The sequence below is a fragment of the Gorilla gorilla genome, chromosome 12 (genome assembly GCF_029281585.2).
Source record: "Gorilla gorilla gorilla isolate KB3781 chromosome 12, NHGRI_mGorGor1-v2.1_pri, whole genome shotgun sequence".
Lineage (NCBI taxonomy): Eukaryota > Metazoa > Chordata > Mammalia > Primates > Hominidae > Gorilla > Gorilla gorilla.
The window spans coordinates 85285791-85312218 of NC_073236.2; the positions used below are offsets into that span (position 1 = coordinate 85285791).

At 42.0% G+C, this 26428-nt stretch overlaps 1 protein-coding gene and 1 long non-coding RNA gene across 7 annotated transcripts in view; one reads left to right on the forward strand and one right to left on the reverse strand.

Moving 5' to 3' along the window:
* Positions 1–7665, forward strand: part of LOC129531602 (uncharacterized) — a 41800-nt gene extending 34135 nt beyond the window's left edge. For both annotated transcript variants that reach the window (XR_008676884.2, XR_008676883.2), the window contains exons 4-5: positions 3349–3484; positions 7546–7665. This is a non-coding gene — a long non-coding RNA (uncharacterized lncRNA). The remainder of the gene's footprint in view (positions 1–3348; positions 3485–7545) is intronic.
* Positions 1–26428, reverse strand: part of SPTBN1 (spectrin beta, non-erythrocytic 1) — a 212595-nt gene that overhangs the window by 146679 nt on the left and 39488 nt on the right. The window lies entirely within an intron of this gene.

Here is a 26428-nt window from a genome sequence, read left to right on the forward strand (position 1 = left end):
AAATTTATTGTCAGGTTTTTGTAGCTGGATGCTCACTTAGTGAAAGCCTTGTTCAGTGTGCACCAAGATGTGCACCTAGGCCAGAGTCAGCAGGCCTTCTCACCACAGCCTGCGTGCTAACCAAACCAGACACCACTCAGCAACACAGAAGGATCATTCAAGAGATGATTCTTCCCCCTCACATATGCCACCACACAAAAAATAAACAAACCCATATATGTAGAAAAGAAACATTTATCGTGCTTGAAATGCAGCTTTTTAAAAGTTCCAGCACATAACCACACATGCCACATGCAACCAAGTTTCCATAGTAAATAAGCTGAAACAAATTAACTGCACCTTAAATAAACAGTAGGCTCTTGGGTGGTACCAGCACACAACTGCCTGCTCTTTTGTCATGGCTGTTTTCTCACATGCTATCCAAGAACACTGCCAACACACCCCACATGTTCCTGAGGAAGAAGCACTGAATCCACTTTACAACTGAGCCACAACATCTGTGACTCAAACTGTCACCCATCTCTGCTCTGACAGAAAAATCCTGAATGGAAGTAAAATCGTGGATTCTCATCAGAGAAACATACTCAATCTCAATTAAGTACATTCACGGGTGTATTAATTTTCACACCTACGTTAGCAATTTATTTATGGGATTTCATAAAAACACAAAAACTTCAGAAATCTAATCCAGTAAGTATATTCCATTGAATGATCTTACAGTGGCATTTAACATTCAAAGTCATAAACCCTTCCAAAAAATGAAAATTAATATTGTCATGCAATCATCTGACCTTGAACATAGTTAACTTTCATGACTATTATCAATATCAAAGACTTTTATAAAATTCAAACTTGGAGGATTCTATCTCTAGGGAGAAAATGTGAAAGTGCTATTAATCCCAAATTCTGAAAGTACAGAAAGTAAAATTTAATCCAACCCAACCCAAGGTAAAACCGAAGCAAGGCATGCCTCTCCCCAGATAAGTTTTAGCTATTTGGTGCCACCTGCTGACCAATGAGAAGAAACCCCCACGGCTGCTATACCTGCGCTGCAACATCCACTGGCACCCGACTCCTGCAGAAGCCCAGCCTGGCCCCTGCCCTGCCCCCTGCCTTGCCCCCACCTGCGAATCTCTCTTTCTATCACTGAACCAACAACTGCTTTCCACAGATTTCTTTCTTTTTTTTTTTTGAGACAGAGTCTCGCTCTGTCACCTAGACTGGAGTGCAGTGGCATGATCTCAGCTCACTACAACCTCCACCTCCCAGGTTCAAGCAATTCTCCTGCCACACCCTCCTGAGTAGCTGGAATTACAGGTGTGCACTACCATGCCTGACTAATTTTTGTATTTTTAGTAGAAATGGGGTTTCACCATGTTGGCCAGGCTAGTCTCAAACTCCTGAACTCGGGTGATCTGCTTGCCTTGGCCTCACAAAGTCCTGGGATTACAGGTGCGAGCCTACCTTGCCCAGCCCACAGATTACTTGATAATTAAGTGATAATTCTTGTCTTAAGCTTAAAAGAAGTCACTCAGAGAACTAAAGCACCTTTTTCCCTAATGTTCTTTCTTAATGGTGTTCCTTAAAAACACTGTTATTGTTCCTTAAAACGGAAAGGTTAGGCCAAGAGTGGTGGCTCACGCCTGTAATCCCAGCACTTTGGGAGGCCAAGGCAGGCAGATCACTTGAGCCCAGGCGTTGAAGACCAGACTGGACAACACAGTGACACCCCCATCTCCACAAAAATAAAAAAAAAAAAATAGCCAGCTGTGGTGGCATGCTACTTGGGAGGCTGAGGTAGGAGGACCACTCGAGCCAGGGAGCTGGAGGTTGCAGTGAACCATAATTGTGCCACTGCACTCCACCCTGGGTGACACAACCAGACTCTGTCTCAAAAGAAAAAAACAAAAAACAGAAAGGTGAATGGGAAGTCAAAGTATCCAAATTATCCACTAGTATGTGTACAAAATAAATAAATAAATATATGCCAAGCACAGTGGCTCACACTTGTAATCTCAACAATTTGGGAGGCCACGGTGGCCAGATCACTTGACCCCAGGAGTTTGAGACCAGCCTGGGCAAGATGGTGAGACACCCTCCCCACCCTTCTTCACTATCTCTACAAAAATTAGCCGGGCATGGTGGCACGTGCCTGTAGTCCCAGCTACTTGGGAGGCTGAGGTGGGAGGATCACTTGAGCCCAAGAGGTCAAGGCCGCAGTGAGCCATGATTGTGCCACTGCACTCCAGCCCAAACAACAGAGTGAGCCTAGTCTCAAAAAAAAAAAAAAAAGCAATGCTCTGAGTTCTTTTTATTCAACTGTTTCACTCAAGTGTCCAGAATTTGATGGTAGAGACATCTTTTTTCTTCAATATTCTCCATCTGTTCAAAGACAATGTCCTTTGTCCAAAGAAAGCTGAGTATTTACAGTGATAGAACCCATTATTTTATTTTCAAGGCAATTTCAAGGCAAAACATCCCTCGCTCCCACCATAGCCATCATGGAAAGGTCCCTTCTAGGCACTCAACAGCAGCAAGGGAGTGACGTGAGGGTGAAGAAGTCAGAGTCAGGGCAACAGTATGGAAGAGTGTGCCCATGGCATGGAGACTCCAAACTCCAGCATGCTACAAACATCATCATCCTCTAACCCACTTCCACATGGGACTAGGCCAGCTGTGAGGACAGTTTATATCACACATACAAGTGTCCCAGGAGGTTATCTAAAAAGGGCTGGGTTTTCTCAAGGTGCTATTGGCCATGCCTCCCGTGGGCTGTGAAGTCATCTGTACTTCTTAAATAGCTGTGGGAAGGTTAGGAAGAGAAGGGAGGAAGGCTTGGCCATCTTGGAACTCTGCCTGGTGGTTCCACCATTAGGAAATCCGGAAAGGACTATGTAAGGCTGACACAAGCAAAGAGAATCTCCCCTTGAAGAGAAAGGCCCTCATCCCTCTAATAGCAGAGCAAGGGCCTGGATTCCACTGGACTTGCTCACCACAGTAGGAGCTCGTTAAATAACTTTTGAATGAATAAAAACAGTAATACCCTGCGTGTGACAAGGGTAATGCCCATGTTCTTTGTGACTAGGTTTCAAAAAGATAGGAAAGTGCCTATCTACTTTCCCTGCTCTTCTCTATTGTGGGGTGGGGGGTGGGGTGGGATGGGGTAGGGTGTGGGTGTGTGTATGTATAAAAAGGAATATGTAGAAAAGCCAAGATCCTCCCCCTCAAATTACTCTTCTCTATCCTACATCCTATGAACTGGAATTTTCCATAAGATGCACAGAAATTCCAGATGCTTTATTATTTTCTGCTTCAATAAGCAGACACTAAATTCATTTCTTCAAACAGGTGGATCAAGGCAGAAATGGATGTGGAAATTATCATCCTGTACCTTTGAGGTAAAGAGGCTTCTACAGCTCTGGCATGAGCTACCACAGGTCATAACCATTAGGAAAGAAACTGGAATGTTACCATGCCAGGCTTTGTAAGTATTCTGTTAGTTCTCCTCTATATTGATTAAAGTTCGTAAAGTTAATACCTGGAACAGCCCAGAGGAAAAATACTTTACCTGTTCTCTTACTTCCCAAGATACCACATTTATTATCTAAGTCGCACAGGTTATCAGATAAACTTGCAGGTTTTTGTTTTATGAAGAAACAATAATCCCCAGGCTACTTTCCAGCATCCCCTCCTGTTACTCTACAAAATCTTTCTTGGTGACATCATCCACTTCTCTGTCTTTGCTGGTTACCCGGTGCTGACAGCTGCTCCCTGGACAGCCAGGTGCAGGTGTCTCCTAACAATCACTAACTCCGCCTGTCGAACACTGAACTCACAGCCCCGACCTCTACGCCCTGCATCTCCTCCACCACTCCCTCGCTGAATGGCATCCCCACTTCTCCCAGCCGCCCCAGTCAGAAACCTTCGCAGTCACCTTTCATTTCTCCCTCTCCCTCCACAGGGTGGCCCTAAGGTAACTCGTACCTCCTGAAAATCTCATGAGTTAGTTCCAGCAGGAGTTTCTCATTCCAGCTCCTCATCTCTCATTGTAATCCCTAATCCATTCCCCTACAATGCTACCACAGGGACCGTGCTAAAATGTAATTCCAGTTATTTTATCTCCCTAAAAACTAAAATCTACCAATTGGCTCCCGATGCCATCGGAATAATGCCAAGAAGCCTTAGGAGAGAAAATGAGATTCTTCATGAGGACCTTGCCCGTCTCTCTAGCCTGGTCCCACTATCCGTGTCCTAAGCTCTTGCAACTCCTGAGAGAGAAGAATCATGTTCTTGTCTCAGTTCCAAACCTATCACCTGGAACAGCTCTTTGCTCTTCCTGCAAATCCTAGCTCAGGTATCACTACATCCAGGAACCTCCTCAAATCACTCACCACCACCACCACCACCTGGTCTGAATTAGACAACCTTAGATAGTGCCCACATGCACTCCCTCCGACACCTTATGCACCACTGACCTATCATTAAAAGACTGCTTCATAATTACAAACCTTCTATTTACTTACCATCAATAAGCCATGGCCTCTTGAGGTCATGATCCCATCATTCTCTTTATAACTCCTAGCAGGGTGCCTGGTAACATTAAGTGCTTGCTAATTATTTGTTTCTAAATGGGCTGCCTGGACAGGTGGCAGAGGGAGGACTGGGAGGTGAGAGCACAGGGGCAAAGTCAATTGGAGCTGCCACTCTGGTACTATCTCCATCAGTCACAACGCCTGAAATATACACTCTTCTGACTTAGATAGATCTGGTAGACACTCTGCTTTCAAGGAAGCCACATTTTTAAAAATAGGCTGCTAATCAAAGAGTGAATATTTAATAAGGTGCCTCTCCATACACATAATAAAATTTAGATTTCCCTTTTTAATTTGGTTTTTACCCTTGTAAAAAAATTTTTTGTCTGAACTACTCAGATTTCAGAGAGTAAAGCAACAAATAGAGAATACATGGAATTTTCATTGGCACTACACATATGCACACACCCATATACACACACTTCCTTAATACCCAATCTTAAAAGGCTCAAATAAATTAAATAGAATGAAGAAGGTGACCAATGTTTGCCAGACCTTTTCGAGGAAGAAAACTATGTAACAATTACTTTGGCAGAATTCACAGACCCAAATGTTCTGCAAACACTTAAAACACTCCCACTTTATTCATAAAAGACTTGAAAAAGTGTACACTGGATGCTGGTATGCTATCTTTAAAAAGGCCTTCTAAGGACTCTGAAGGCACCAAACTGCAAATTGCGTGTCTGAGAATTTTGCTTCAACTATCTCAACTGTTCAGTTGCCAAAAAGGAGTATCTACAAGAAACCACTCTTTTTTTTTTTTTTTGTTAATTATACTTTAGGTTCTAGTGGACATGTGCACAATGTGCAGGTTTGCTACATATGTATACATGTGCCGTGTTGGTTTGCTGCACCCATCACCTCGTCATTTACTTTAGGCATTTCTCCTAATGCTATCCCTCCCCCATCTCCCCACCCCATGACAGGCCCCGGTGTGTGATGTTCCCCGCCCTGTGTCCAAGTGTTCTCATTGTTCAATTCCCACCTATGAGTGAGAACATGCAAGAAACCACTGTTTCTTAACAACCTGTCTGACCTATTATTACTCAGGTACATGGGGCTAGTGCCAAAAAAGGACCGAGATTGCATCCCAAACATTCGGAGTTCTCTGCTCATAAATATAAAGACACACATGAAAAGTCACAGCATGATAATTAACAACACAAGAAAAGTCACAAGCATATAATGTCTGTTATTAAATTAGCCTTCACTTTTAAAACAATCCAGTGTACTGCAGCTTTACAGAAACACATCCACTGTTTAAAAAAAAAAAAAAACAACACCAGGTGCAGTGGCTCATGCCTGTAATCCCAGCACTTTGGGAGGCTGAGGCGGGCGGATCATGAGGTCAGGAGTTCGAGACCAGCCTGGCTAACATGGTGAAACCCTGTCTCTACTAAAAATACAAAAATTAGCCGGGCTTGGTGGCGGGTGCCTATAATCCCAGCTACTCAGGAGACTGAGACAGGAGAATTGCTTGAACCCGGGAGATGGAGGTTGCAGTGAGCTGAGATAGCGCTACTACACTCCAGCCTGGGTGGCAGAGCGAGACTCTGTCTCAAAAGAAAAAAAAAAAAAAAGGCACGATAGAGCTGTATACAGTTCAGCCAAAATTCACAAAATCAGATCATCCTGAGACCTATTAATAATTATTAAATTACTAAACTCTTGTTAATAAAGTATTTTGGACTTCAAATAATCTATAGCTGTACTAACTTTTGTTTATCAATGACAGAGTATAGTAATATTTCCCACTATGATTATCAGATTTTCTTTCTCATTCCCTGAGTATGTTACAAGACCATAATTATTTTATCTTCCAGATGAGCTGTTAATATTATGAAATATTGTTGTATCTCTATTAACATATGAACTCTATTTTGATTGACATTAATATTTGCCTGGTATGTATTTTTCTATCCCATTATTTCAAACCTTCTGTAAACTAAAAATAAAATTCTAAGGCCCCCAACCATCTGAATGGGCCCTCTTGGCCAAGGGCATCCCGGAGTTGCCTGAAAATCTCTTTCAGGCCACGATGGAAAAGGGGAGGTTAGACATGCCTCACTATCCCCCTCCAGCATTAACATCAACTCAGCCCTTAAGTGGGATAAGAAATACTCAAACTCTATTCTCTCTGAAGCCTGCTACTTGGAGGCCTCATCTGCATGATAAAACCTAGGTCTCCACAACCCCTTATCATAAGCCAGACATTCCTTTCTACTGATAATGACTCTTTCGACCAATTGCCATCAGAAAAAATTTAAATCTACCTATGACCTGGAAGGCTGCCCCTATCCTGCCCTTCCAGGTCAAACCAATATAAATCTTACATGTACTGATTGATGTATTGTGTCTCCCTAAAATGTATAAAAGCAAGCTGTACCCTGACCACCTTGGGCACATGTTATCAGGACCTCCTGAGGCTATGTCACTGGTGTGTCCCTAACCTTGACAAAATAAACTTTCTAAATTGACTGAGACCTGTCTCAGACATTTTGAGTTCACACTTCTAGAGTCATTTTGTCTTAGGTATGCCTCTCTTTGTTTCAATCTAACCCAAGAGCCTCTGTCATTTAGTCGGCAAGCATAATCCATTTGCATTTATTAGGATTACTACCATATTTGATGTTTCAGTCAATTTATTTTGTATTTTCAATCATAATTAACAAAAATATGGAAACTGGGGCCCCAAGAGTTAAACAACTCAATCAAGTCACACAGCTATGATGCTTTTATCATAATATCTTCATCACTATTGAATCTTGTACCGTAAGAACACAATCTAATCTTTAAAATGCAGAGGTGATGACTCTAAACCCTAACACAGCTAAAAATTACATTTTGGGAGGACGGCTTACTCTTTCTGGGCTGCGGTGCTTTATTTGCTTTCTCATTCCATCCTCCTCAGCAACCTTTTGAAGTAGATACTATTATTAGCCCTATTTTACAGGTGAATAAACTAAAGTTTTGCTGGTGGTGGCACAGGAAAAAAATGAAGAAACCAAGAGGACTTGAACCAAGTGGGTATGACTCCAAACCCATGCTTTAAATGAACAAACTGGCCTACCCTCTAAGGCAAGAACCCTTTAATAGTGGTCTATGTCAGAAAAATATCAAAAAGACTCAAGGTTCTTAAATAAATAAGGAAATGAATGACCTCCATCAAAGTCTAATTACGCCTAGGCCAGTTACCCACCCAGCCAGGTCTCCTTTTACATACACAATGGGGGTGATATTGCCCCCACAAGGAATGAAAATTCATTTAGGGGATGAGGCAAAAAATTGTATTCTTTTTCATATGAGCATAGATATATAATGTATCTATGGCATGAAAATTTCATGGGTGGGCAATTAGGAGGAAAAAAAATGTCACACTGGGCGAGGGGGCTCACATCTGTAATCCCAGTGCTTTGGGAGGCCCAGGCAGGAGGATCATTTGAGGCCATGAGTTCGAGACCAGCATGGGCAACAAAGTGAGCCCGTCTCTACAAAAAAATTAAAAATTAGTCAAGTGTGGTGACACATGCCTGTAGTCCCAGCCACTCATCTTCAAATGGGAGGATCACTTGAGCCTGGGAGGCCAAGGCTGCAGTAAGCTGTGATCATGCCAAAGCACTACAGCCTGGGGGACAGAGCAAGACCCTGTCACAAAAATAAATAAATAAATAAATAAATAAATAAATAAATAAATAATCTAAAAAATTCCTGATAAGGGATGGGAATAATGAAAAAAATGATGAAAAACACTATCCAAGCTAAAGAAAAAAATGCTCATCTCCTTTAATGAAGATGTAACCACCCAACAGTTTCACCTCACCCACTGTCTAGACAGAGCCTATTTATCAAGACAGGGGAATTGCAATAAAGTTATTCACACAGAGCTGGCTGTGCAGCAGACCAGAGTTTTGTTATTACTTAAAACAGTCTCCCCAAGAATTTGGGGACTGGAGTTTTTAAGGATAATTTGCTGGGTAGGGGTTCACTGAGTTGGCAGTTCTGATTGGTAGGGGTGGAGATGAATACAGAGTTGAAGCTGTCCTCTTGCATTGAGTCAATCCTGGGTGGGGGCCACAAGACCAGATAAGCCAGTTTATCCATCTGGGTGGTGCCAAATGATCCATCGAGGACAGGGTCTGCAAAATGTCACAAGCACTCATCTTAGGTTTTGCAATAGTGATGTTATTCCCAGGAACCATTTGGGGAGGTTTAGAATCTTGCAGCCTCCAGCAGCATGACTCCTAAACCATATTTTCTAATGTTGTGGTTAATTTGCTAGTCCTACAAAAGCAATCTAGTCCCCAGGCAAGAAGGGGGTTTTGTTATCATCTTTGTTTTAAACTACAAACTAAGTTCCTCTCAAAGTTAGTTTGGCCTAAGCCCAGGAAAGAGCAAGGACTGCTTGGAGGTTAGAAGCAAGATGGAGTTGGTTAGTACAGATCTCTTCCACTGTCTCAGTTAGAGTTTTGCAACGGCAGTTTCGAACACTTGAAAAAAGCCTCAGAAGACAGAAAGATGAAGAGCACATTTCTCTGTACTAAAGAATTAGAATTTCACATATCATGGGTCCCATTCATTATGTCTCCGATATAAAATCTCAGAGTGGCTACTCCCCACCAGAACTAACGTGTGTACTTTAGGGGAGCAGTGAAGATTTAGCCATCTTCTTCCTACAACATTCAAATGCTAAAATGTCCATTATGAACCTCCATTCTCAATATTCAGAGATAAACCTCTTTCCTGTAAGGATGGAAAACGCCACTGGAAGGTGATTCTAGCTTGACAAACAACACAGTCCAATAGACACATTTTTTTTCTTTAATGGGCAAATTCAACCAGGCTCTATACTCTTTGAAGGAGCAAAATTCACCCTTACTATAATGGAAATTAATTGTTTTTAAAGATTTCACTCGTGGGAAATACACTGTTTATTTTAAAACATTCTGCCAAATAGATCTCATCACCATGGTTTAAGAACTTATTATCATTATTATACAGTATAACCATGAATACACTCTATAACAAAAAACAGTATGAGACAGAAACATGGCACCCCTCTCACCTTCCTCCATTTTACAGAGCAAACTGCACAAGGAACAGTGATATTACAAATGGATTTATTATGAGTCCCTGACAAGAAAATTCTTTATCTGCTGCATAGAAATTTATCCTTCTTTACTACTCGTACATTAAAATTTTAAAGTAACTTACTTCTTCTCCACTTACATATAATACTCTCTAAAATCTAAATATAATTTTGTAAGTCCCAATATTTTGAAAAATCAGCTGAATGTTGAAAGTAGATAGATCTAGAGAGAAAGGTTAATTTTTCCAGTGTTCATTTACAAACCTCGAAATCACCTAACTTGAACCAACTAAAAAATTTTTTAAGTCCTACCAAATAAATACACAGCTATTCTCATATACATGGCAGTTCAAGGCCATCCTTGTTTCTGTTCCACATACAGAGAAGAGCTATTAAAATTGAAATTAACTGATGTCTTCTGGTTGACTAAATTATTTTTAAAAATAGAAACTATTAATACAGACCTAGCACCATGGTCTTATGGCTAATGTGGGGTTTCTAAGCCACCACAAATAACAATTTGGTCTTACATTTACTTCCAAATAGTTTTAAATTACATTAGAGTATAGTTCTAATGGTGCTGCTGCCAAAATACCAGTCCTGAATTTCAGTGAGTTTGGCATTTCACTGCCCTATTCGTTGTGAAATTTCATAAGTTAGTATCATATGTGCCTGAACAACACAGGAGCAATAAAGCACTTTTTATTTGTAATCTGACTTCTCCTAGAGCAACCCAATGCCAAAATCCTCTGCAAATCTATCAAGTGGAAATGCATATCTCAATTACCTGGAAGGGAATGAAATGAAACAAATATGTAAAACTGCACTGAAAACCAACACTATACTAAGTGATATGTGAGACACATATACCTCCCCCCACCACCACAAGCTCTGCAAGGGCCAGCATCCTCTTTGTTCTGTTCTAGTGTGGTTTCTTTTTTGTTTGCTTGCTTGTTTTGAGACAGGGATTCACTCCGTTGCCCAGGCTGGAGTGCAGTGGTGCAGTGTTGGCTCACTGCAACCTCTGCCTCCAGGGCCTCAGCCTCCCTGGTAGCTGGAACCACTGGCACACACCACCATGCCTGGCTAATTTTTGTATCTTCTGTAGAGCCGGGGTTTCGCCATGCTGCCTAGGCTGGTCTCCTGGGCTCATGTGATCTGCCCACCTCAGCCTCCCAAAGTCTGGGATTACATGCCTAAGCCACTGCGCCCAGCCTATTCTGTTCATCTTTAAACCATTAGTAACCAGCATGGCACCTAAGCCATAGCAGATGCTCAAAAACAATTGTGAAATGCAACACAGATGGTAGGAGCTGTACTGCAGCAGAGTAATCTAACTCTAAAACATAGTGCTTCTTCCTACCTAAATAGTATGTACTTTGGATCCCAGTAAAACTCTCATTGTTACACAGGAACAACCTTCTCTTTACTCAGATTTATTCAGAGAAGGTTATAAATTTGCAAGTTATAAAATTATAAATTTATTTTCAACTGTCACAAAACATGAGGGGTCATATTTGGATAGGATTGCAGTAATCACTAATTTCACAATCTCACCAGTATTTGCTTTTTAACATATTTATTTTAAATATAGACGATTTTAAGATCATTTCTCTTTGTAAAATATCCTAAATAGGTCCTACACTGTCATGGCGACCCAGATTTCCAGAGATTTACACTTTATTAAATTTTCTCAAAGAGCTGTTCAAATAACTACCATCGCTTGCATTAACACTGCAGCAACAAGCCTTTCCCCTTTGTATGCTTGGTAAATGTTTCCCAAACTTACTTAGAAATCCATAACCTTTCAAATATACAAAATGAGTAAAGATTGGCCTATGATACTTGAAAGGAAGAGAACATCAATCCTAGAAAAAACATTCAAATAATTATCATTTTAACATGATCAAACCTCTATTAGAGGGGTCCCCAACCCCCAGGCCACACAGCAGAAGGTGAGCAGCGGACAAGCAAGCGAAGTACAGCTGTTCCCCATAGTTTGCATATACCTACCATCTGAGCTCTGCCTCCTGTCAGATTCATGGTGGCATTACAGCCTCATAGGAGCGCAAACCCTACTGTGAACTGCACATGAGAGGGATCAGGATTGTGCGCTCCTTGAGAATCTAACGCCAGACGATCCGTCACTGTCTTCTATCACCCCTGCCGATGGGACCATCTAATTGGAGGAAAACAAGATCAGGGCTCCCACTGATTCTATATCATGGTGAGTTGTAGAATTATTATTATTATTATTATTATTATTATTATTATTATTTTGAGATGGAGTCTAGCTCTGTCGCCCAGGCTGGAGTGCGGTGGCATGATCTTGGCTCACTGCAACCTCCACCTCTTGGGTTCAAGAGGTTCTCCTGCCTCAGCCTCTGCAATCCCTAGCTGGGATTGCAGACATGCGCCACCACCACACCTGGCTAATTTTTGTATTTTTAGTAGAGACTGGGTTTCACCATGTTGGTCAGGCTGGTCTCGAACTCCTGACCTCAGGTGATTTGCCCACTTTGGCCTCCCTAAATGCTGGGATTACAAGGGTGAGCCACCATGTCCGGCCAGAATTATTTCATTATATATTACAATGTAATAATAATAAAGTGCACAATAAAAGTAATGGGCTTCAATCATCCCGAAACCATCCTCACAACCCGTCAGTGGAAAAACTGTCTTCCACGAAACTAGTCCCTGGTGCCAAAAAGGTTGGAGACCACTACTCTATTACTAAAATTTGTTTAAACCTCATCAATCTGAAGAAAAAAATTTTTAAAAACAAAATATTGTTTAACAATACAGTCTACAGTCTGGAATCCATTAGAGGCCTGCACATGACTGCTTAAAAGCTTATTTTCAAAGGTACTCAATATCAAGCTTGGTAACAAAAGTCAGTTAAAGTAAATGTGGATTCACTTTGGCTCTCCAGAATATCTAAACATGAGTATACAAATGAGCGATGGTGCCTAAGATATTGCCACAAGTTTAGAACCACAAAGGAGATCTCTGATTTACAGTGCATTTATCATAGGTGACAGCCATAAGTTAAGTATGTTAAGTATGTCTACTGTGGGGCCAGACCCTAATCCAACTGAGCCAATCAGCCCAACACCCAGGCTGGGGATACCTCACCACACTTTCCAGAAAGTCACAGGATAATGCACAGCCTGTCCAAAGCTGCATGGGCTTGTAATTCAAACTTATCTGGCTCCTATCGCTCAAATGACTGCAAAATGAAAATAAGATCTTAGCTGGTGAAGTCTTCAATCAGGTATAAGAGCAAAAGGAATCAGCAAGTTTCTGCGTTCTCCCAGTAGGGGGAAAAAACTTAGAAGAAAAGATCAGGGCACCCAGACCACTCTGAATTTCTTTAAAATCTCCCTGGTGATGTGATTTTTGAAACTGCATTTTTCAACTACTTACTTGACCAAAATCAAGTCCATAACTTCATCTCCTTGAAATATGTTACCAATAAACAAGTTTTCTATTTCCCAAAATATCTGCAACATAATATGCACGTTGTTTTTCCTATCTCAAAATGCTTTCAAAGCAGTTGCTTCTGTTGTCAAAATCAGCAGCACAGAAGAATGAACCGGATGTCAGGGCAATTTGGAACATTTAGAGGGAACTAAATTCTGTTAGTATTCTATGACTCTGCACAGAAAGAAGTATCAGGGGCTGGGCACCAGCAGTAGCCGGATTTTTAGTGGAGCCTGAGTGTTATGGACCAAATTGTGCTCACCTTCCAAACAAATTCACATGTTGTAGGAGTAACCCCTAATGTGATTGTATTCGGAGACAGAGCCTGTAGGGAGGTCATCTAGGTTAAGTGCGGTCATAATGGTAGGGCCCTAATCCAATAGGACTGGTGTAGTTATTAGAAAAGGAACAAAGAATGGCCGGGCACAGTGGCTCACGCCTATAATCCCAGCACTTTGGGAGGCCGAGGTGGGCAGATCACCTGAGGTCAGGAGGTTGAGACCAGCCTGGCCAACATGGTGAAACCCTGTCTCAAATAAAAATACAAAAATTAGCCGGGCGCAGTGGTGGGTGCCTGTAATCCCAGCTACTTGGGAGGCTGAGGCGGGAGAATCACTTGAGCCTGGTAGGCAGAGGTTGCAGTGAGCAGAAACCATGCCAATGCGCTCTACCCTGGGTGACAGAGTGAGACCCCTTATCATTAAAAAAAAAAAAAAGAAAGAAAGAAAGGAACAAAGAAACACTATGGTTCCCCTGCACCCACCCATTTGCACAAAGAAAAGGCCAGGTGAGGACACAGTGAGGCGGCAGCCATCTGCAAGCCAGGAACAGAAGCCTCATCAGAAATCAACTGACAGCTCCTTGATCTTGGACTTCTACCCTACAGAACAGTGAGAAAATAAATTTCTGTTGTTTAATCCATACAGTCTGTGGCATTCTGTTATGGCAGCCTGAGCAGATTAATTCACCAAGTGAACCCTAAAGCTGCCTTCTGTGCCATTAAACTCCAATCTCAATCCAAGGATCCTGTAATTAATGAAGGCTTTCTAATCTCATTAGCAATGGCACTGCTAACTCTCAATATCTTGTGATTTTAAAGATAAGGACAATGGATAAATGAGAACCAGATCAACAACTTGACCTGTTTTAGGCTGGCCATAATGTCCCCGTGCAGCAGCTGCCGCTGCCCTAACACTTTTAGAGGCCCTCAAAATCACAAACTATGCTCAACTCACTCTCTACAGTTCTCATAACTTCCAAAATCTATTTTCTTCCTCACACCTGATGCATATACTTTCTGCTCCCCGGCTCCTTCAGCTGTACTCACTCTTCGTTGAGTCTCCCACAGTTACCATTGTTCCTGGCCCGGACTTCAATCCAGCCTTCCACATTATTCCAGATACCACATCTGACCCCCATGACTGTCTCTCTCTGATCCACATGACATTCACTCCATTTCTCCATGTTTTCTTCTTTCCTGTTCCTCACCCTGATCACACTTGGTTTATTGATGGCAGTTCCACCAGGCCTAATCGCCACTCACCAGCAAAGGCAGGCTATGCTATAGTATCTTCCACATCTATCACTGAGGCTACCGCTCTGCCCCTCTCTATTACCTCTCAGCAAGCTGAACTCATTGCCTTAACTTGAGCCCTCATTCTTGCAAAGGGACTACGCATCAATATTTATACTGACTCTAAATATGCCTTCCATATCCTGCACCACCATGCTGTTATATAGGCAGAAAGAAGTTTCCTCACTATGCAAGAGTCCTCCATCAATAATGCCTCTTTAATAAGAACTCTTCTCAAGGCTGCTTTACTTCCAAAGAAAGCCGGAGTCATTCACTGCAAAGGCCATCAAAAGGCTTCAGATCCCATTGCTCTGGACAACGCCTATGCTGATAAGATAGCTAAAAAAGCAGCTAGCGTTCCAACTTCTATCCCTCAGGGCAGTTTTCCTCCTTCTCATCTGGCCACTCCCACCTACTCCCTCACTGAAACTTCCACCCATCTCTTCCCACACAAAGCAAATGGTTCTTGGACCAAAGAAAAATCTCCTTCCAGTCTCACAGGCCCATTCTATTAGTCATTTCATAACCTCTTCCATGTAGGTTACAAGCCGCTAGCCCGCCTCTTAGAACCTCTCATTTCCTTTCCATCGTGAAAATCTATCCTCAAGGAAATCACTTTTCAGTGTTCCATCTGCTATTCTACTACTCCTCAAGAATTTCTCAGGCCCCCTCCCTTCCCCACACATCAAGCTCGGGGATTTGCCCCGCCCAGGACTGGCAAATTGACTTTACTCACATGCCTCCAGTCAGGAAACTAAAATACCTCTTGGTTTGGGTCGACACTTTCACTGGATGGGTAGAGGCCTTTCCCACAGGGTCTAAGAAGGCCACCGCGGTCATTTATTCCCTTCTGTCAGACATACTTCCTCGGTTTGGCCTTCCAACCTCTATACAGTCCGATAACGGACCGGCCTTTACTAGTCAAATCACCCAAGCAGTTTCTCAGGCTCTTGGTATTCAGTGGCACCTGGTTTTACCTCAAACTGCCACCCTTAAGTCTCTCTTTAAGTGGATAGAAGATCTTCAGTGGCAAGGTACCCTCCAATACTTTCACCCTGATGAAGTCCTATTCTTTACTTTTATACTTACTCTTATTCTCGTTCCTGTTCTTATGCCACCCTCTACCTCTCCCCAGCTATCTCTACCACACTATCAATCTCAGTTACTCTCTCCTAGCCGTTTCTAATCCTTCTTTAACAAACAATTGCTGGCTTTGCATTTCTTTTTCTTCCAAAATCACAAAGGTCTCGACTTACTGCTAAAAAAAAAAAAAGGGGGATTCCATATTTTTAAATGAAGAGTGCTGTTTTTACCTAAATCAATCTGGCCTGGTATATGACAACATTAAAAAAAACTCAAAGATAGAGCCTAAAAGCTTGCCAACCAAGCAAGTAATTACACTAACCCCCCTTGGACACTCTAATTAGATGTCCTGGGTCCTCCCAATTCTTAGTCCTTTAATACCTGTTTTTCTCCTTCTCTTATTCAGACCTTGTGTCTTCCATTTAGTTTCTCAATTCATCCAAAACCATATCCAGGCCATCATCAATCATTCTATACGACAAATGTTTCTTCTAACAACCTGACAATTATTACCCCTTACCACAAAATCTTCCTTCAGCTTCATCTCTCCCACTCTAGGTTTCCATGTTGCCCCAATCCTGCTCAAAGCAGCCCTGAGAAACATTGCCCATTATCTCTCCATACCACCCCCCAAAATTTTCCCCACCCCAACACTTTACCACTATTTTATTTTTCTTATTAATATAAGAAGACAGGAATGTCAGGCCTCTGAGCCCAAGCTAAGCCATCATATCCCCAGTGACCTGCACGTATACATCCACATGGCCTGAAGCAACTAAAGATACACAAAAGAAGTGAAAATAGCCTTAACTGATAACATTCCACCATTGTGATTTGTTTCTGCCCCACCCTAACTGATCAATGTACTTTGTCATCTCCGCCACCCTTAAGAAGGTTCTATATAATCTCCCCACCCTTGAGAATGTACTTTGTGAGATCCACCCCCTGCCCCCAAAACATTGCTCTTAACTCCACCGCCTATCCCAAAACCTATAAGAACTAATGATAATCCCACCACCCTTTGCTGACTCCTTTTTCGGACTCAGCCTGCCTGCACCCAGGTGAAATAAACAGCCTTGTTGCTCAAAAAAAAAAAAAAAAAAAAAGAGAACCAGATCAACCTAAACTTTACTTTCTCTGGAGAGACTCTTCTGAAACCCCTAGTCCCAGCCCAGGGCCTCTCCTGTTCTATGTTCCTACTGGTTTGTTGTTTTTTCACAGCACGCACTACGATGGTGTTTAAATAATTACCTGTGTATTTATTAAATGACTATCTTGCCTGAAAGTATACTGTACTCTCCAAGAACTATTGGATATTTCTTTTTCATCAATGTATCCCTAAATATAGTGTCTAGCTCACAGTCAACAATACACAAATGTTTAATGAACAAACTTTATACTTAAAATTTTCTCAGCTTCGAAGAGTATTAGAAGCACTTTCCCTACCAATTCCTTTAATATCAAGAAGAAAAAATTACTCAGTTCATCAAGTGGTAAATTTTTTCAAATGTAAACTGTAAGTAGAAAAAAAAAAAACCAAACAGATAAGCTCTTGTAGATTGAGTCATCTGTAATTTACCAAACACCGCATATTCTCACTCATAGGTGGGAATTGAACAATGAGATCACATGGACACAGGAAGGGGAACATCACACTCTGGGGACTGTGGTGGGGTGGGGGGAGGGGGGAGGGATAGCATTGGGAGATATACCTAATGCTAGATGACGAGTTAGTGGGTGCAGCGCACCAGCATGGCACATGTATACATATGTAACTAACCTGCACAATGTGCACATGTACCCTAAAACTTAAAGTATAATTAAAAAAAAAAAAGAAAAAATAAATAAATAAATAAATAAAATTATATTTACATGAGAATTTTTAAGTTCTCTCACTGACCAAAAAGCTTCAAACGCAACTTCAAATTTCTAAGACAAATTTTCACTGCTGTCTGAGCAGCCATGCTCAAGGGTGCCGGCTCTGGGACAGGTCCATGGCCTGGTCAGCCCTTTCCTCACTACCTCCGAAAGCACATGTAGCACGGGGAAGGTCCCAGGGCCAAGAGAGGATTCAAATTGTTCAAGCACACATACAGTCTTGCATTCAGATTTTATTTATTATTTTATTTATGTATTTATTTATTTATTTATTTATTTATTTATTTAGAGATGGAGTCTCGCTCTGTCGCCCAGGCTGGAGTGCAGTGGCGTGATCTTGGCTCACTGCAAGCTCCGCCTCCTGGGTTCACGCCATTCTCCTGCCTCAGCCTCCCAAGTAGCTGGGACTACAGGCACCTGTCACCTCGCCCAGCTAATTTTTTGTTTTTTTAGTAGAGATGGGGTTTCACCGTGTTAGCCAGGATGGTCTCGATCTCCTGACCTCGAGATCCGCCCGCCTCAGCCTCCCAAAGTGCTGGGATTACAGGCGTGAGCCACCGCGCCTGGCCCAGATTTTTAAAAATAAAGTTCCCAAGGTTGGAAGAGATAAAAACTGACAGCAATTCAAGGAAAACGTGGCAAGCTCAATGTGAAGCAACAGCAGAAGATACAACTAAAGGAAGCTTCACTGTTAGACGCCAAGTTAAATCACCCCAGGTACTGACCAAGCCAAGAGTGTCCAAAAGGGGCAGCCAGGCTGTAAGACACCTAGGAGACCCAGCCTAGGCGCTAGGACCCCTGGGGAAAAGTCCAGGAGAGACACCTGGCAGGTATGTGCTGGCAGCTTCAGGAGCCGTCCTAGGAGAGCTGGCACAGATTTCCCAGCAGGCAGGGAGCAACAACTTCACAGTGGCTAGGGGTTAGGAGGTACTTTCTAACAGCTAGAGCGCTCCAAAAATGCAAAGAGCAGAGAGGTATTCGATTTGTTGTTGTTACTGTTGTTGTTTTCACAGCACACACTGAAACAATGTTTAAATAATGACCTGTTAAATGACCATCTTGCCTGAAAGTATACTGTACTCTCCATATATTCAACAGGATAGCTACAGAAAGAACTGAGTACTGTGTGGGAAGCCGGGATGCATGTATTCCAAGATCTCATCCAACTAACAGGCATCAATAATTTGTTTAACCACCAAGTATTCACACCATTCTTGTGATCTAATACAATGTGGTAATACTATAATACGCAAAACTTGGTTCCCAAGGTGTGTAAGACACTCTCTCTTCAATGAGGCTCAGAAGATATTTCAAAATAATGGCTTTTCCAGCTCTTTGTTTAACTGAATCACTATTACTTTAATTGTAACCACTCTTTGTTTGGGGTGTTGTCATATCAAGAAAATATTTGCACTCTATAAACAAAGTATTCTTCTACAAACATTTATACACGTTTTCATTGGATTTCACAACCCCACTGAAAATAATGAGCAAAAAGTTCTCAAAACAGCTTCTGCATTCTGATGAAAACATTCATTTTAAGTACGCCACTGGAAATATTTATCCCAATTATTTTATTTGGGAATTTTACGCTTTTTAAAATATTATAAGGTACTAAGTAAAACATTTGCTTATTAAAAAAAAAACTTTTAATTAGAAAATACAGTCATCCCTCACTACCCATGGGCAATTGGTTCCAGGACCTCTTACGAATACCAAAATCTATGGACGCTCAGGTCCCTTATATAAAATGGTGTAGTATTTGTATAAAACCTACACACATCCTCTCAAATACTTTAAATCACCTAGAGATTACTTACAATTCCCAATACAATGCCTACACATCACCTTATTCACATGGATTCAATGCAGTTCTCAGTAAGCAGCAAATCGTGCTTCTGCTTTTTCGAACTTTGTGGATTTTTTTCCCCAAATATTTTCTATCCATGGTTGGTTGAATTCACAGATGCAGAAGCCATGGATACAGGGGGCCAGCTGTACTGCTTAGGCTGGTATGACTTGTCAGTCACCCAAGGAATATCCTTAAGTCTAGGATTTTATTCTCCGAAAAAGGAGGAAATATTCCTACTAGCTAAATAGATATGAAAATCCAAAAGGTTTTTATTTAAGAAAGCCATAGAACATCAAAATGTAAAACAGCTGTGCCTTGCAAGACCTTTGTTTACACAAACCTCTCTGCCTCTTCAGGTTGGAAGGAGGGGAGGTGGGGGCACCTCAGAAAGTAGTTTTCCTAACAAATTACTCCCTTACTTTTCTCCTAATCAGACATTTGCTTTAACGGAGATTTGAACAAGTCAGTCCCACCTAGTGCACTTAAAAATCAATGCACACATATTCAGCATTAGTCATATTGTAACAAATTCCTAATATAGCGTGGGGGATACTCAGAAGAGGAGTTGGTGATAAACCAAACCAAGCAATCAAAACACTACACCTGAAGGCTGCAGAATATGGTTTGTTATGGCTGTTTTAATGCAGTTCCTGGAAATGTCCTTAACATTTTCCATATATAGATTATGACAGCACCAAAATATTCCCCCCAAAAGTGAACTCATACATTTAGAAGCATCAAGAAAATATGGGAAAGCCATTCATTGTAACCACACTCAGCTACTGAGGGATGAATAGTTATGTATTCAGCAGTTTCTCAGCCAGAAGTGGGTTGGTTTTGCTTTTTGGCAATGGGTATATGTTTTTAATATTGCTGTGTTACTCGGAAAGAGTTGATATGTTCAAAGACTAGAAAGGAAAGGCCTGTTTGTGAAACCAGTGATGAGAGCATGGATCAAAATAATGACCTACAAGGATGGTCGCTTTCATGCTCATGGAGACTTCTCATTTCTAATCCTTGGACACTTTCAAATTCTGCTAAAGCCCTCAGATTTTCAAGAGTGTAGGTGCTGGGTGAGATAGCCAGTGTCAAAGAGATTTCTCTGAAGAGCATCTTGTTCCCACACTGGGCCTGCAGGAGGACAGGTAGGGGGCACTGTTCCCTCAGCTTGCTCTGACTGCAAAGCCACTAACCAGATGAGCAATGAGACCCCCACACTACGCCTAGTCCTCCATGAACAGGAAGGCAGCAACTGGCTTACATAGTGTGCTGAAAGATGGGCCAAGTTCCCATGAGAATTGTGTTCATATCTCCATGCGGAGCATGCAAAAAAGCTGAGCATAATATATCAGCATGGAGACACCAGTGACCAGTGTCGTGGGGCAGGTGAGAATGGATGACCAAAAATAAGCTCAGCAGATTAAGCTCCACACAACAAAAGGATTTTCTTTTTAAACACAGGGATCACCAAACTGAAGGCTAAGAATGTACCCAGTTGTAAAATCCAATGTGATTACTATGTCAGGGAAGCCCCCAAGCCACACAGGCAGTTCTTCCTTCCTCATGACCACAGTGGGAACATGGCAGTAGCCTCGAGTGCATTCTTCTCTGAGGTACCCTAGCTGATCTGTTAGCTCTCTGAGTCCGTGCAGAGCTCATTCCTGACAATTAATGAGGGCAAAGCCAACAAACACTGGCCCTCTTCAACCAGACTGCTCACCACTCACATGATCTCCAAGAACCTCCATCTAGAAGCTCCAGAAGGTTCCTGTTCAACAGGCTTTACAAAAGAGGAATGACGAAGCCCTTCACCTTGCTTTCACTGTCCATTCTAAAAGGAGAAACAACAAAAAAACCCCCAGGAAAGCCAGAGTTTGCCCTTGGTTTTGCACTTAGATTTTCCATGAACACATCTCTATCTGACTTCAAGGGAAGTCCATTAACCTTTCCTGATGTACAAGAACCTTGCAGGAAAAGTAGGCAGGGAGCTGTCACCCATGCACACACAGCCCCACTTCAAAGTGTATTCTCTGAAGTGAATATTTATTTCTCTTCTTCTAAATGGCAGAAGGTATCTTCCTCTGTTGCCAGAAATAGACAGTTATGTCCGGAGCAGCCATCCCTGATGTAAACCAACCCTTCACAGAGGGCTGGGCTGGGGGGGTGCAGGTAAAGTGCAACCACTCTGACAGCCTGCCATCCCCACAGCACTAAATTGATGCCAGCTGCCCACTACAGGCTACATTCCTGAGGTCCTGTGACAGGCTCCTGAGAAGACTAACAAACCTTCCCATCAGCTTCCAGATGAGAGCAAGGGTGAGGCCTTTTGGGCTAGAAAGCAGAAACTCACCAGCTCCCCGATCAGAACCACAGTCTCACTATTGGCAGGGGTAGGGTGTCATTTCAAAGGCCAGTGTGTTTGGGGAAGGAATGAGTGAATTATTTGACTGACATCCTGAAAAGAAAAACACACATACTCTCTCTCTCAGAGTTTAGCATTTGGAGAGTGATGCTGTCAGGACAGGTCTGGAAATGAACCAAAGCTCCTTAATCTAGTCTTGCTTTAGTGCAAATGTTTTCCTACCAAATATTCCAGAAGATGCTAATGATCACCTCCCAACACAAATTTTCAGGGAGCTGCAAATACTTACCAAAACGTGATCAAGCTTTTCTCACGAAGTCTCTATACACACTAGTTGCTCCATATTCTAGCTCCCACTTCTCACAACTCCCCAGTCCCCCACCTTTGCGCTGTCCTCTCCCCAGAGAGGCTCCATCCCCAGGCAGGCGTGGTAACTCTCCGGTGCAGTGCCCAGTGCCAGCAAAGGGCATCCAGGTACCACCTCCCATCAACCTGACCCGCCATGTCAAGGAGCACTGAGCAGAAAGGTGAGCAAGTAACGAGACAAAGCCTCCAAAACACGAAGAGGTAAAACTGACCAATTCAGAATCCACCAAGTCCATCTCCTCTTTCTGGATGCCACAAACCTACACCTGGCTGTCCAGCCAGGTTAGCATTTAATTGGTTTAAATTATCCTTAATGGATATACACAGCATTAGAAATGATCAGTTATCCCTAACACTGTACCTAAATAATGCGTAGTGTTCCCTAAAAGGGAGAAGGAAGGTTTCTACAATATGCAGAGGTGACCAGCTATTCAAGAAGCTCCTTTGTAATATATAGCAACTGGTCTGATATTTGTCAGTCTCATTTAGCTAATTACAAACCTATTTGTTTCCAAAGGAATAAATAAAAAAAAAAAAAGAAAAAAAAAGAGCCAAAGAGCCAAAAAGCCCCGGAGGCAGTTTATCATGCCTCTGGTAGCTCATGTGGAATAAGGAAGGGCAATTTCTACTTGGGTAAAGGGGACAGGAAGATGAGGACTCTTTGCTTCCTCCTCACTGGGGACCCCAGAGTCCTGCTCTCTGCAGCTGCCTAGCCTGACTGTTGACAGGACAGTCCACAAGCCCCGAGAGAAGATCACGAGAGATCTGTAATCAGAGAATCTGACATCCCTTCCAGAAATCAGCCATTCCTTATTTGGGTCAGTCCCAGCAGAGGACTTTGGACAAGTCATCCAGCTGCTCAGGGCCTCAACTTCCTCGTCTATAAAGAGAGGACTGGACAGGAACACTGTTCTTGGCTGCACATCACTGTCACCTGTGGAGATACTGTGATTTAATTAGGCTGGCTCAGGTATGAGTGAGCATCAAGATCTTTAAAATGTGCAGCCGGCCAGGCGCAGTGACTCACACCTGTAATCCCAACACTTTGGGAAGCCAAGGCAGGCAGATCCCTTGAGGCTAGGAGTTTGAGACCACCTTGAGCAACATGGCAAAACCCCATCTATACAAAAATTAGCTAGGCGTGGTGGCATGCATCTGTAGTCCCAGCTACTACAGAGGCTGAGGTGGGTGGATCCCTTGAGCCTGGGAGGCAGAGGTTACAGTGAGCCATGATTGCGCCACTGCACTCCAGCCTGGGCAACAGAGCCAGACCCTGTCTCAAAACAAAACAAAACAAAAAATAAAATATCCAGCCAAGGATTGAGAACTAATCAGCTAGAGCTCTTTCTAGCTTAAACAAAAAACATTAGAAAGCTCAAATACCAATAAAACCATCAGCAGACACACCCCACCCCTCCTTAACACAGTGGATCGAGATGAAAAAAAAAACAGAACAAATCTCTCAAAGAAAGGGACATCTCCAGCAGCCTGGTCCTGGGAACACCTGAAGCCCACTGAGTCTTCAGCCTATCCAAGTGATCTAGAAGTTTCCATTCACCTCTAAAATTTTGTTGTATTTGAGATTTAGATTTTCTGTTTTCTGTTGCCTGAAACATGAGTCTTACAATAAAATATCTCATACATAAATTTTGTGATTATTTAAAATAAGCCATCACCTAACAAACGTGACTACTTGCCATTTTTCTTTCAAAGAATGAAAAACCGCCTAAAACATTTGTTCATTCTCTTTTAGTAGATTACAGATCACAGAAAAACACAAAACAAATCCTAAGAAATGAACAATTAACATTACAAAAGTAAAAAGAATTATAATTCCAAGATGCCAAAAATACTGATTACATTTCAATTACCATTTGCGCCTTCATCTGGAAAACACATCCTCCATTGGAAAGTACCCAGCATAACAGCTGCAATGCTTTTTCAACTTTAACAAACACTGGAAAAGTTAGCCAAAACTCTGTGCTGGCTGACATCCAGGGTTTTATTATTATGTACTATTAGTTCATAGTGAGAAACATGGGCTAAAGGAAGGGGGAAAGCAAAGTAATAACAGGGGCTTCATAATCATGTGCAGATGTGAAGGTTTCTGAAGCTTTATCTACCAGAAAATGCCTTCCATATTACTTCTATTACCTGTATCCTTTATTAATTAGATAATTACAAATGTTGTGTTTTTAGGACATTATTTAGAGACTTAACTGTGAAACGGTTTTTCTTATGTCAGTGGCTAGGCCGTGCTGACATTTTAATATTTTTCATATGTAAAGCAACCTGGTGGATTCTCTCCCCTTGGCTCCACGTCTTAGCAAGTGCTGAAAGCAAATCAACAGGCAAACAACCAGTCACCTTCCTCCATTATGTCCATTTCTTGTCAAATCAGTTATGGTTCAAAAGCCTCTCACTTTTAGTACTACATGAATGTTGGGGCTGAAATATTTATTTTTTAAGGCTTACACAAACTGCATCGGGTGGTATGGTCTAAGCACAAACTTTTCAATCTCATGAACCAGCAAAGTTTAAACAAACAAAAAAATGGAGGAACCAACATTAGTTTCCAACTTTTCCTTAAATAAGGAGAAAAAAATTAAAACAAATACAAAAAAACTACTAATATTGCCACTATTGAGTCAAAATAGGCCAAGAATTATCACTGTCATCTGAGAACTAAAAGATTGATCCCTTCCAGAAGTGGGCAAATGTTAACCCTACCTGAAGGCTTCTGCGTGGCTGGTGAGGGCCTCAGGACACACCTGTGCTCCACAGGTGCAAAGGGAAAAGCATGAGCCAACAGGAGGTGAAGGGTGAAGTCCCAGCCAGCTGACTAGGAGCAAACGCAAAGTCTCTCTGGGTTTCTCCGTCTACATCTACACCTTTACCCTACTTTTAAAGTCCCTCCGTATTCTAAAGTTCCTTAACCACTAGGTGAAAACACTGCGGGACTGTTACCCTTTTATTAGGATGAACCAAGTCTCTATGCACCACCACATGTATCTCCAGCACCCAACACAGCATTTGGCATAAAGTATGGGCTCCAGACATATTTATCAAATAAATGACTTTTCTGCTTTCCCCAATATTTAAGGGGTGTTTAAGAAAAATGCATTGACAATGGATGCATGGGAGCTTCTTGAAAGAAAATATAGTATGGATCTAGCTTCAATTTTTCACTTTAGGGATGTATATATAGTTGCGTTATTTAGGAAACACTGATATAGCTTTTACTATGTGCCCAGGTCTAAGCCCTTTACAAATATTAACTCATTTAATCCTCAAAATAACCTTTTCTGAGGTAGGCACTGTTATCTTTTTATCACTTTACAAATGAGAAAACTGTGGCACAAAGCGCTCAGGGAACGTTGTCCAAGGTCACAGAGGTAAACGATAGTGAAGCTGGAATTTGAACCCAAGTAGTCTAGCTTCTAAGTCTATCCTGTGCTGTCTAACACAGTCATCACAAGCCATGTGTAGCTATTTAAATTTAATTTAAATTAAATAAAATTTAAAATTCACACCAGCCACATGTGCTCAGAAGCCACACACATGGCAGGCAGCAAGTCTACCGAACATTCCCGTCTTGTGAATGCACTGGTCATGCTCCACCCAGTGGAAGCACTTAGTCTATGCTCTTAGCTGCTACTCTCTTGCTGCCTTTCAGTCTGGGTTTGGCTCCACAGACTGAAGTTCCAACTCCATGCTGTATGTATCCCCAACCTAAGAAATATAACAAAGTTTTTTTCAGATTGGGACTCTCTAATGTGATTGTTTAAGCAAAAGAATACAGAAACAAGTTGACAGGAACTTGATTCTTGATGGACTTCCTCAACAAGAATGCCAACTGGAGGGCTTGTTTTTTTCCTTTGTTATTCTCTACTCTTCTCCTGGCAGGATGTTTGTAGAGATGGTCTCCGGCTGTGAGGTTACTGGCGCACACTTGCACCTGTCCTGCTGTGCAGAGCTGGAACCCTGTTTTTATGGATTTTGTAAGCAGAGTTCAGCCAGAGGGTAGCCCTTCCCAAAATTCAGTTCCCAAAATATTTGCAGATATTTTTCAAAACATAGGAAGTATACCACACAATGTTCTTTCTGTAACAAAAGGTACAGAGGTTTTTGGTGGCATCAAGGCAGTCTTTAA